Source organism: Miniopterus natalensis, chromosome 17 (genome assembly GCF_054644295.1).
Source record: "Miniopterus natalensis isolate mMinNat1 chromosome 17, mMinNat1.hap1, whole genome shotgun sequence".
NCBI lineage: Eukaryota > Metazoa > Chordata > Mammalia > Chiroptera > Miniopteridae > Miniopterus > Miniopterus natalensis.
Genome location: NC_142097.1, coordinates 32759915 through 32770974, shown reverse-complemented (window position 1 = coordinate 32770974; position 11060 = coordinate 32759915). Strand labels below are relative to the sequence as shown.

The 11060-nt window shown below is 39.4% G+C and overlaps 1 long non-coding RNA gene and 2 pseudogenes across 1 annotated transcript; 1 reads left to right on the top strand and 2 right to left on the bottom strand.

Annotated features, from left to right (window-relative positions):
- Window positions 1–608: 608 nt before the first annotated feature.
- LOC148091285 (uncharacterized) lies at window positions 609–10854 on the top strand. The gene is made up of 3 exons (XR_015715835.1): window positions 609–911; window positions 9538–9684; window positions 10756–10854. It is a non-coding gene; the product is annotated as an uncharacterized LOC148091285 (long non-coding RNA).
- LOC107535302 (large ribosomal subunit protein eL31 pseudogene) lies at window positions 7114–7489 on the bottom strand (annotated as a pseudogene).
- Window positions 7560–9503, bottom strand: LOC107535301 (small ribosomal subunit protein eS1 pseudogene; annotated as a pseudogene).
- Window positions 10855–11060: the final 206 nt, after the last annotated feature.

The following is an 11060-nucleotide window of genomic DNA, read 5'->3' as shown; positions in this document are numbered from 1 at the left end:
CTCTCGGAAGGTGTCCGGGAGGCCCTGGGCGGAAGTGGCTCTGGGGGGCGGGGCCTGGCCGCTGCGAGCGATTCGTAGGTCGTGATGTCTGCGTGTTGCTGTAAACCATGTAGTCCGTCGTTATTTATTTGTTCTCCTGAGAACTATGTATGCAGAACACTGTTCTAGGCTTTTAGGGAGACTTTGGTGAACTACTTCAAGATTCTCACTTCAGGAAACTCAGCGTTTTAGTGGGAACAGAAGACACTGTTAACAAATAAGGAAGATAATGTCCGAAAGTGAAAAGTCCAATGAAACAAATAAAACAGTGTAACTGATAGAGAAAGGGAAGGGGAGCTACGTTTAGGGATATGATTCAGGTTCCTAATGATGGAGTGATATTGGAGCAAGAGGAGGCAGCCTTTCCCGGACCCAGGAAAAAGCACTCGGGATGGAGGAAACAGGTCTGCAGGAGGCAAAAGGCCTGGAACGCTGAGGACAGAAAGGCCAGGGTGACTGGGGACCAGCTGCAGTGAGGAAGAGCGGTACAGATAAGGTCGGAGGGACAAATGAGAAGCCAGATCTCATACAATCTTATAAAGGTTATAGTAAGGAATTTTGATTTTAATCTAAACAGGCTGGGAAACTTTCAAAATGCTTAATGAGAGCGCAAATCAGTAAAACTCAGTAAATAAGAGATTGAGCCTATTGAATTTTCCTTTACTTTTTCATTGCATTTGTACTGTACAAAATTATTTACTTGTGCATTGCTTCTCCCCTTTCTAGAATGAAAGACCATGAGCACAGGGACCTAATAGGCTTCACTGCTGTATCCCCATTTCCTGTGTGCTCTCAATAAATATTTGATGAATGAAGGAGCAAATGCTTATGAAAGATTACTCTGGCTGTTTAGAGAGTGGACCATAGAAAAGGTAAGGAAGAAAACAAGGAGGCCGGTCAAAGTAGAAATTGTGATGGTGGTTTGGACTGAGGTGGTATCTGTGCTGATGGAGATAAATGGATAGATTGGATATATATTTTGGAGGTAGGCTAAATGCACTTAATGCATTTCATGTGGAGATGAGGTAAAGGGAGGAATCAAAGATCACTCCCAGGAATTTAACTCCACACAAATAAAGATCACTCATTCTCCCGTGCAAGTCTCAAAAAATTCTTTTTCGTGAGATATTGTAAGAACACCACCATCAGCAGCAGGTTTCCAAAGTCCTATTTCCCTTTGTCCAGTCATAGAAGAAGCTGAGTGGGGTTTCAGTAAAGCTAAAAGCAAAGCTAGTGTCCAGAGTTTCCATGTTGGAGCTGGGTCTAGTACAGCATCAGGCTAATTACAGTCCATTAGTCTACTATAAATAACTAGTTAATTACAATGGTATCAGTGAGGTCTGCATGGCTGTGGGCTGTGTGGGCAAATGCAAGGGAGCCCCGCAAACTCAGAGTCACACAAGTCCCAAGAGTCCCAAGAGCAGTAAGAGCATAAGAGAGTGAATTCCTTTGTTCAGAGGATTAAATATCCCAAACTTCATGCCCTTGAAGTGGCCATGCCCATTCTAGCCAATGACCTTTGTTCTCAGGTGTGACTGACAGCAAGCATCTTTCCTATGTCACCCCAACTTTACTGAACATGCGTCTATCTTGCCTTTGCTGGACCCCTGGAGAGTATAAAGTTGTAACTTTCTAGTAAAGCTGTCCAAATGGCATGCCTATAATACCTGGACTTCTCTGTTCCTTTCCTGTTATTAATAACTAAATTACAATGGTATCAATGATGTCTGCTTCATGATTGTTCTGAGGATTAAGCTAGGTTCATAGGCAATGGTGTATAGTGGAAAGAGCATGGCTTTGAGTATCAGAAAGATTTATGTGTGAATCCAATTGCTTTCATTTAATAATGTGATCTTCTTGGATGGTTTATTTCACTGGTCTGTGCCTCAACTTCCTCAGTGGTAAAATAGGGATTATAGGATTTTAATATCTACCTTGAAGGCTAGGAGTAATATAATTGCTCTCCACACATGGCTCGAAATTGTTGAAATGCATCAGGGTACTACCTACCTATCATCCAAATATATATATATATATGTAGATTATAGTTATTGTATAAAGCATTTGGAACAAAATCATAAGTATAGTAAGTGCTTAATAAATATTAGTTCTTTTCTATCCTTCAGTTCACAGCAGTGGTTCTTGACCCTAACGGCACATTAGAATCCCCTGAGGAACTTAAAAAAAGAGACAAAACGAAAGAAAACTGGGTCTCACCCTCAGAAATTCTGGTTTGTGTTCTGGAGAAGCAACTTGGTCTCTAATTTTTGGAAGTGTCTTAAGTGATTCTAATTGCAGTCAGAATTAAAAGTCACTGCTAGAATTATCTTTCTAAAGCCCAAATGAGACTATATTGCATTTCTGCTTAAAAACCTCTCATGATTCTCCATTGTCTACTAAATGTAGTTCAAGCTCCTGGTACTTGTATGCCAGGCCCTGAGCAGTGATTGTCAACACTCTCAAGAAATATGACACACTCCCATAAATAACCTCAGCTTGGGTTAAACTCCCTTCGGTCCATTCACTTGCCAGATATGTGATCTTGGGTAAATTACTTATCTTCTCTAAGCTTTAATTTTATCATCTCATTTCAGCTTTGCTTCTTCTAAGCTGGACCTTTGCACATATTTTTCTTTCTTCTTAGAATGTCCTCTCTCACTTTCCTCCCTAGCAAAATCCTTATGTGTCCTCTCCTCTGCAAAGCTTACCCTAAAAGTCTCTTCCTTGACATAGTCCATCTTTTTTTCTGTGATTTCTCCTGCCACTTTGTAAATAACTCTATTTTAGCACTTTTCCTATTGCATTGTAATTATTCTTCTGCATCTGTTTTATACTGGACTTGTAGCACTTTGAGGGATGGACCTATATCTCATTTATCTTCATATTATGTTTGCCTAGCACTGAGTCTGTTTCATAGTAAGCAGTCATTAAGTCTTGTTGAATTAATGAAATGAAATAAAATAAACAAAGATCCCTGAAACTGCCAACCTTGTGGGTTTAGGAAAGGACCTATGTCTTTTGCTTGGTACTTTATAATAAATTTTGGCTTAATGAATGAAGTCAAATTGAAACTGTCTGACTTATATCATTTCTTACCTTGACAATGTCCAGCTGACTCATTAAGGGATCATTTCCTCTTCAGAACAAAACAAAACAATTAAAAAACATCGTCAATAAGAGTGACAAGGAATTGAATCATGGGTTTGCATAACTGGAATTTCTCCAAAAACCAGTATGGTCTGACTGGTAGACACACATGGTTTCTCAACTGTAGCAAGTGAGAACACAACGTCTGTCTAACCCTGCAGTGGGAGCTAGTTGGAATATCTTGTTGCTATGAACAGAGTGATCATTCCATTCTCTCAAAGTATATGATTGTCTAACCACTATGCTGTAAACCTGAAACTAATACAAAATAATATTGAATACAGACTGTGATTGAAAAATAAAATTTTAAAAAGACACATCCTTATACTTTTTTTTTTTTTTTGGCCATCAAGAGTTCAGGCTTTAATGTAAGTATAATGCAATGTAAATATAACTACTCAAATATTCTTATAATCGGGTCCAATTTCAAGTAAATATCTCCAGAACCAAAGGTGACCTCATGGTGGCACTCCAGTATTGTCAGAATGAAGGGCTCTGGAATCATCTTACTAACTTTTAAGTGGACAGTACACATTGAAGTAAAGAGTTGGTATGAACTGTTGGTCATAGACCCCACAATTAAATTTACTGGGGAGAATTTACAGGGGAGAATATGCTTTTCTGTTTTCAAATCAGCTCTGCCCTAAAGCTGGATCAACGGTATAGATATATAATATGGCAGAATGTCTCCATCCAAAAAAGGAATTCATCAGGGTTCAAAACTAACCAAAATAATATCCTCACTATTTATTAGTAGCTACCATTTGTTGGTGCCTGCAGTATGCTGAATATAGTTCTGGGTACTTTTCATGTTACATGAGCTCACTAAACCCTCACAATAACCCTCTGAGACTGATAATCTCGTTTTTCTGAAGAAAAAAATGAGGCTCAAAGACATTAAGTAGCTTATCTTTCAAATCTTATAGGTAGTAAATAGCCATGCTGCATTTTTAATCCAATCTGTATGATTCTGAAACTTGAGCTCTTTAAACATGGCAGCATTGGGTCGTATTATTGATGCCAACATTAAAGCGGTAACAAATGAAATGTGGTGTACTTTGGGAATAGACTGTTTGGCATGACATGGCTTAAATAATTCTGTATTTAGGGAATCTAGTGAGGTCCCCAGTCGTGAATTTGAGGCCTCGTAATGAAATATTTTGCCGTCTGTAAGAAACAGAATTTTTACATAGTCACAAAGTGTATCTCACAAGATATTTATTAATTACGAAGAGAAAAATAGTAAATTTACAGCAGATGAACCTTGCAGACACTATGTTAACTAAATAATCAGAGTATAAATGATAAAGCAAATATGGTAAAATATCAATATTTGTGCCACAAAGAGATTCTTTTCCATTTAGAGTAGAAAACCCAAAGGGACAAGGGAGGATTTGTTGACATTATTGGTCAGCAATGGAGCCTATCTTTGATCTCCGTCTGTGAAAGCCCAAATCCCACAAAGGTTTCCAAATAAAACATTTACCTTTCTAAGGGGTAGGGAATTGTTGGTGAATCCTAGACTCTCTATAAAGGAAGACTCCCAAAAAAAAGACACAAATAATAAAACTCCAGAATAATGTTATTCTACTGAGCATAGACTGTAGAGGTGGGAGTTAGTTGTCCTTAATTCTACAATGTTTAATCAAGAGTGTCAAATCATATTTAGAAAGCATTTTTTAAATGCCTCACAGACTTCAAAGCCATAAAGCTTCCCTACATCTCTGGGGGTAATGTCAGCATTTTGTATATTCTCAGCCCAAGATAATTACCAATCTGTCTATTTTTAAAAGAATTGTTCTTTTAGTGAGAAGGAGATGTCTGGAGAAGCTTTTTGTTCAACATGTCGGTGTCTGCATGATTTACAGTATAATTAACCAGCCCTGTTGCACCAGCAGACCAGCTCCCTTCACTATTCATCATGTTTCCAGTAACTTCAAATCATTGACTCTGCTGGGAAGAAATACCTCCTCCTTAGAGATGGAAAAATATCATATCCCTGATCATTCCCACAAGCAGAATGTGATCCATTCTTATATTCCAATTGTTTTTCAGATTAAGGGATTTTCCCTCTTATTTTTGTACATCATCAGTCTTGGAGCTAAAATCTAATTTTAAAAATGCATGCAAAATCTAATACTTAGGAAGAATTTTGTTATTCAGTTGCTCATAATCACCAGAACACATTTGTTAAGGTATCATTGTGCTGCTTAAAGATATACAAAGCCTGGTAACTAAAGATCTAAAACAAAAACACCTATGTAACAAATAGGCAATGGATATTATCACAAAAAGTACTTTAATCTCTCTAGTAATACCTTATTAGGTATCTGAAAAACTTCAGTGTGCCTACTTTTGGCTCAGTAATCCTACTTCTAGGAATATACCCTAAATATACAGCTCCAACAATATGAAAATACATGTGCACAAGGTGAATTATTGCAGCATTATATTTGCAAAATATTAGAGACAACCTCAACGCTCCTGTAGAGGACAGTGGTTGTATAAACTATGGCACAAGAACATAACAGAGCACAATACATCTGTAAAAAAAGGAGGAAGAAGGTTTCTGAAAACTAATACGGAAAGATTTTAGCAACGTACAAACGAGTAAGTAGGCCGCTGCCTTTTCTGCCAGACAAAAAGGGAAGTGAGAAAAAGCACACAGGACTGTTGCTGTTGTTGTTGTTGTTTTAACCAGAAAGGAAACAGGAAGAATAAACAAGAAACTCACGAGATTGGTTACCTATAGGAGGTAGGTGGGAATGAGGAGGAAAGGCTGAGGAGGGTGGGCGCCGAGTAGAGGACAGGGAGTGACATTTCTCTTGAACATGCCCTTGTGTGTGGTTCTATCTTTTGGAGCCATGTTAATGATTCACATACTAAAAACAAAATAAAACACATGCAAATGGGAAAATTCTAAAATTGGAATATAAACATATCAACCTAACTGAAGGGTTTCAAATGAATAATATAACTATACTGAAAAGCGAGTGTGTATGGGGGTGAGTTATTAAAATAGTCCTGGGGATGTACAGTGCATTATAGGGAATGTAGTCACCAATCTTGTAATGACTGTGTGTGGTGCCAGACGGGCAGGAGACTTATGGTGGTGGTTACTTTGTAAGGTATCCAGATGTCTAATCATTATGCTGTATACCTGAAACTAATATAGTATTGTATGTCAACTGCAATTGAAAAAATTTTTAAAGAAATGCTTGACATTAAAGAAAGAATAAATTTAGAAAGTGACAAAGAGTTATACTGAAAATACTCCAAATAGCCAGACCTGGGACAATTAAGCATAAAAATTAATAATGGCAGAACTACATCATAATCTACTGAATAAAATGAGAGAGCATGGCATATAAATAAATGAATAAATAAATAAATGTGGGAAATATTGGTATTTAATACATTTGCTTTATCATTTACTTAGATCATTTTGTTACATGGAGTCTGCCAAATTTCTCCACGGTAGATTTATTACTTTTCTCTTTGTAATTAAGAAATATCTTGTGAGAACCTGCTTTGATACAATATAAAGATCCTGTTTCTCATCCAAATTTCACCCATTAGTTTAACCATCCATTGATGATTCAATGATGCCTCTGATGTTTGCCAAACAGTGATTTTTCTAATTCCATCATTCCTTCTACATTTATTAGTTGACACTCTACTGTAAGGCTTGCTGCTGTGGCACCCTATGGTACCTTGGGGCACAGTTTGAGAACTGTGGATCTAACACAGAATTATTATTCAGTTTTGAGGACAAAAGTTTTGGAGAAAAATCAAGATCAGATTGTCATATTTAATATTTAATTAATATGAATATTAAAATTGTATAAAGAATATTTTCTAAATCTCGCTCTCCATGTATCTTTTAAATGCATGTCTTTTTTGGGGGGAGGTAGCAGTTTTATAACTTTATTTGACAATCAGCAGTTCATTCTCATCCACATTAACTATTTGTAGATTTTTGAAAGTGGTGACAGGTAGGTAGGTGACCAACAAATAGAGCTTGTTCGGTGAGTCTTCATCTTCATTATGTGTTCTGGACAACCGCACCGGGATACAGTGTGAGACATTTCTTATTCATTTGGCCTTGCCAGCTTTGTTGAGCCTGGTGTTGATGCAGACATCTGGAGTTCCCATCGCCATCGTGGCAAATTTCCGGATTTCTGGGTGCCTGAGGGGTACATTCTATGGGTGTTCTTGTGAATGCTGATGGTATATTCTCTGGTCACTACCTAGTTATGGCAGAACAGGCCTGCTTCTCACCACTCTTCTTTGCAGGAGCCATTCTTCTGGGCCTTACTATTTTCCTCCCACAAATAGGATTTTTTTATTTGTCACCATTGAAAGTCTGAATTTTAAAAAGATTCTTGGACAAGGGGCTCATATCCGTCAGCTTGTTCAACTTGGCAGCACCAGTCTCATCCCCAGTAGCTTTCCAAAACTGCTACCTTCACTATTAAGCTCCATGAGTTTTCCCAGTTCAGAGTTGGCCTTCTTCAGCATTTTGACTTTTCTAACAAAGACATCATGGAGCAGATAAATAGATTGGCAAGACTGTTCTATGTCTTTTCCAGTGCTACCTGGAATCAATTTATTGGTCACCTCTTTCAAATCACATGTCTCCACCTCTTGGATCATGATTTTCACCATCTTCTCCTAGACTCGGTGGACCTGTTGGTGCTGAGCATAAGAGGTCTTCCAAGTCTGATGGTTACACTTTTTAGTAAAACCAACACAAAACAGACAAAGCAAATAACCATCAGCAGTCTTGACATCGACATGAGCTTCAATCACCTTCTGTCACTTTTTTTTTTTTTTTTTACCATGGAGCACATTTTGTCATGGGTAAGACCCATGCTATGGAAATTAGTCAGGCAGTTTTTGCCCTGAACATTCTCAGTAATTAGCTTGAATTTTCTAAATGCAACTTCATCATTCTGCAGATCAGCTAGGCTCAGTTCAAAAACACAACCATTGAGACCATCAGATGTGATCTGGTTCCCTGAGTTCTCGGGACTAGTGCTTCTCCAATATTTCTTATATTGAACATAGCTGGTGCTTTCTCATTACACCAATCTTTCTTAGAAAATGGACCAACCTCTTTCTTCTTGGCTCCCTTTTAGCCACCTTTCATAAGGTGCTTGCTCTTGTTGGCAACCACGGTGCTGTTCAGAGAGTTCAAAGGCCTGCCTTACTATTGGTTAGACACGTTTATGACAAGGACTCTGCCACTTCTTCACATAAACACTGGTCTATAATTAGGATGGTCCTCGTTTTATGAAACAGATGTCTTTCCGAGCCTTTCTGGCATTAAAGAGAATTTCCATCAAGTGACTCTCCTCTACATTCTCAAAAGCTGTCGCTGTTATTCTGGGTTGGAATTAGTCTCCTCCTTCCCGTCATTCCTGTGGCTGTGTGTGTGTGTGTGTGTGTGGCCTAACTTCCTCAGTAGGCCTTTTGGAGGCAACTGTCATAGAATAGAATGAGAAAGGGCTCTAGGGCCAAACAGGCTCAAATTAGAATCCCAGCTTCACTACTTACTAGCTGTGTGTGATCTGGGTTAGTTTCTGAACCTCTCTAAGCCTCAGTTTCCTCCTCGGTAAAGTGGGGATAAAAGTAGTTCCAATTTATTAGAAACTCGTGAGGCTTAAATGCTAAGGTATGTTAGCATTTAGAAAAACGCCTGGGATGTAGTAAGCATGCAGGACTTTTTAGTCATTCCTGTTAGGCCCTTCACAGATGAGCATTTTACAGGCGAGGAAACAAAAACTCATAAAAACTGACTTAGGTACATTATATCCTGGAGGAAGTATAGTACTGCATTTAAGAACTCCAGAGTCAGGTATACCTCCATGCATGTTCCTTTTCTGCCATTTATTATTTATACACCTCCTGAACAAATAATTTAATTTCTCTTAGCCTTCATTTCTTTATTTGTAATCTGGAGATGGTAATGCTAACAATACCTACCTCACAGCTTATTATGAGCATTCAGTGAGATGAGTGTCAAGTGCTTGGCACTTGGAATGCACTCAGGACATTGGAAGCCACTCTGTTTGCCAGAAGTCTCCCAGTGGACAAGAGGCAGGACGTAGATTTAAGTGCAGTGGTCTGATTCCCAGGTGCTTGCCCTTTTCTAATAAATTCGCCATCAGCTCCCTTGCTCTCTGAGCTAGAATTCTAAAGAATTAGCAGAGGCAATCAACAACCGGAAGGCTTGTTTCAAGTCCAATAAAATTAGTTTATATTCATCTTTTGATGACTGCTTTCTAGTTTTTCGCAAATATGTACTCACCCATAATCTCAAACTAGCCTTTCCCCTCTCAATCAAAGGAACACATTGCTGCCTTCACCCACATGGACTTTTCAAAACGCGTGCCTTTGAAAGAAATCACTGTCCCAGAGAAAACATTACAGTCTTGCAATGAGGAAGAAGAGTAAAACTCAAGTTTGTGGAGTGAAACCCAAGTGAAAAGGAAGGTAAGAGCTTGCCTTCTTCCTCCCAGCGGGCCTCGCCTTGGAATACTGGCCCTCCCCATCCCCAGGAGGGGAGAGAGACCAGCCATAGGGTCAAGGAGTGGTGACCAGGTTAGCAACAAGGGCAACGGTGGGAGCAGACAAAAGAACAGAAAGTGGAAGCGGCTGGCTGAATGCCTGAGCATGTTTCTTTGCTGAAAGAGAATGGCAGGGACAGCGAATCAAACTGAGAGAGAGGAGGGTGGAGGGGGAAGGGGACAGCTAATGGATGGGGTGGCCCAGCAGGGGTCAGAGGTCATGAGGGCACTCAGTAAACTAATTGGCCACTCTGTGCATACTCACTTTCTGCTTCTAACCTACAGCTGGGCCTTGAGAGAAAGCTCTGGGGGTTGAAGCTGGCTTTATTTATGTATTCCCTGAGAGTTGAGGCCAAACAAGAACTGTCTTTCTCCTTAAACAGTTGACCAAGGACAGCCTTCTGCAAAGGAAAATGCTAAAGATTCCCCTTCATTCATTCATGCATGCATGCATTTCATCATCATCATCATCACCATCTCCTTTGTTAATTGGATGCCCCAGGAAATGTTATGCAAGACACATTCCACATGGGAAAGGATTATAGACACCTTTGGAATGGAACATACAGATGATCCGAGTTAGGCCTGGGCTTTAGGGATCATCTAGTCCAGCCCTCTTGTTTCATACTAAGGGAAATGAAGAAGACAATTTGCTCAAATGCACAGAGAAAGTAGCAGACAAGGGAGCAGAGCTCAGGTCTTCCCACCCCCACTTCAGAGATTTTTCCATTACACTCTTCCCAGAAACATATTAACTTTGAAAATGTGTGCAGCCTGGTGTGGTTAACAGTTCAGGCTCTGGCTCAGACATCCTGGGCTAGAATGTGGGCTACTAGCTCTGGGGCCTTAAGACAGTTACTTAATCTTTCAAAGCAACATTTTGCTTATCTGTAGAAAAATAGGGTTGTTATGCGGATCAAATGAGGTAAATGTACATAAAGTGAGCATATGCTGCAATAAGTTCTAACTATTGCTGTTACTATTGCTATTACTTCAGAGCCCAGAATAGACTGTGCTTGTGACAACAAACATGTAACACAATGACTACCCACTCTGTTCTCGCCTATAATCTCCACGGGCAACCCATTCCAAGATGAAAACCCTCATTCCCCCTCAGTTAAGAGACCCGTGAAGATAGGAGAGCAATGCTGGAGTCCTGTCTGAACTTTCTACAGACACAGCTGTCCACATCTGGAATGGCAAAGGGCTTGAACAGGGCCAGGCCTATCATCACACTCAGTACAGGTTAGTGGTGGTTGTTGTTTGCTATTATTACTGGGAAGGAGAGAGCTCTTTGTCACT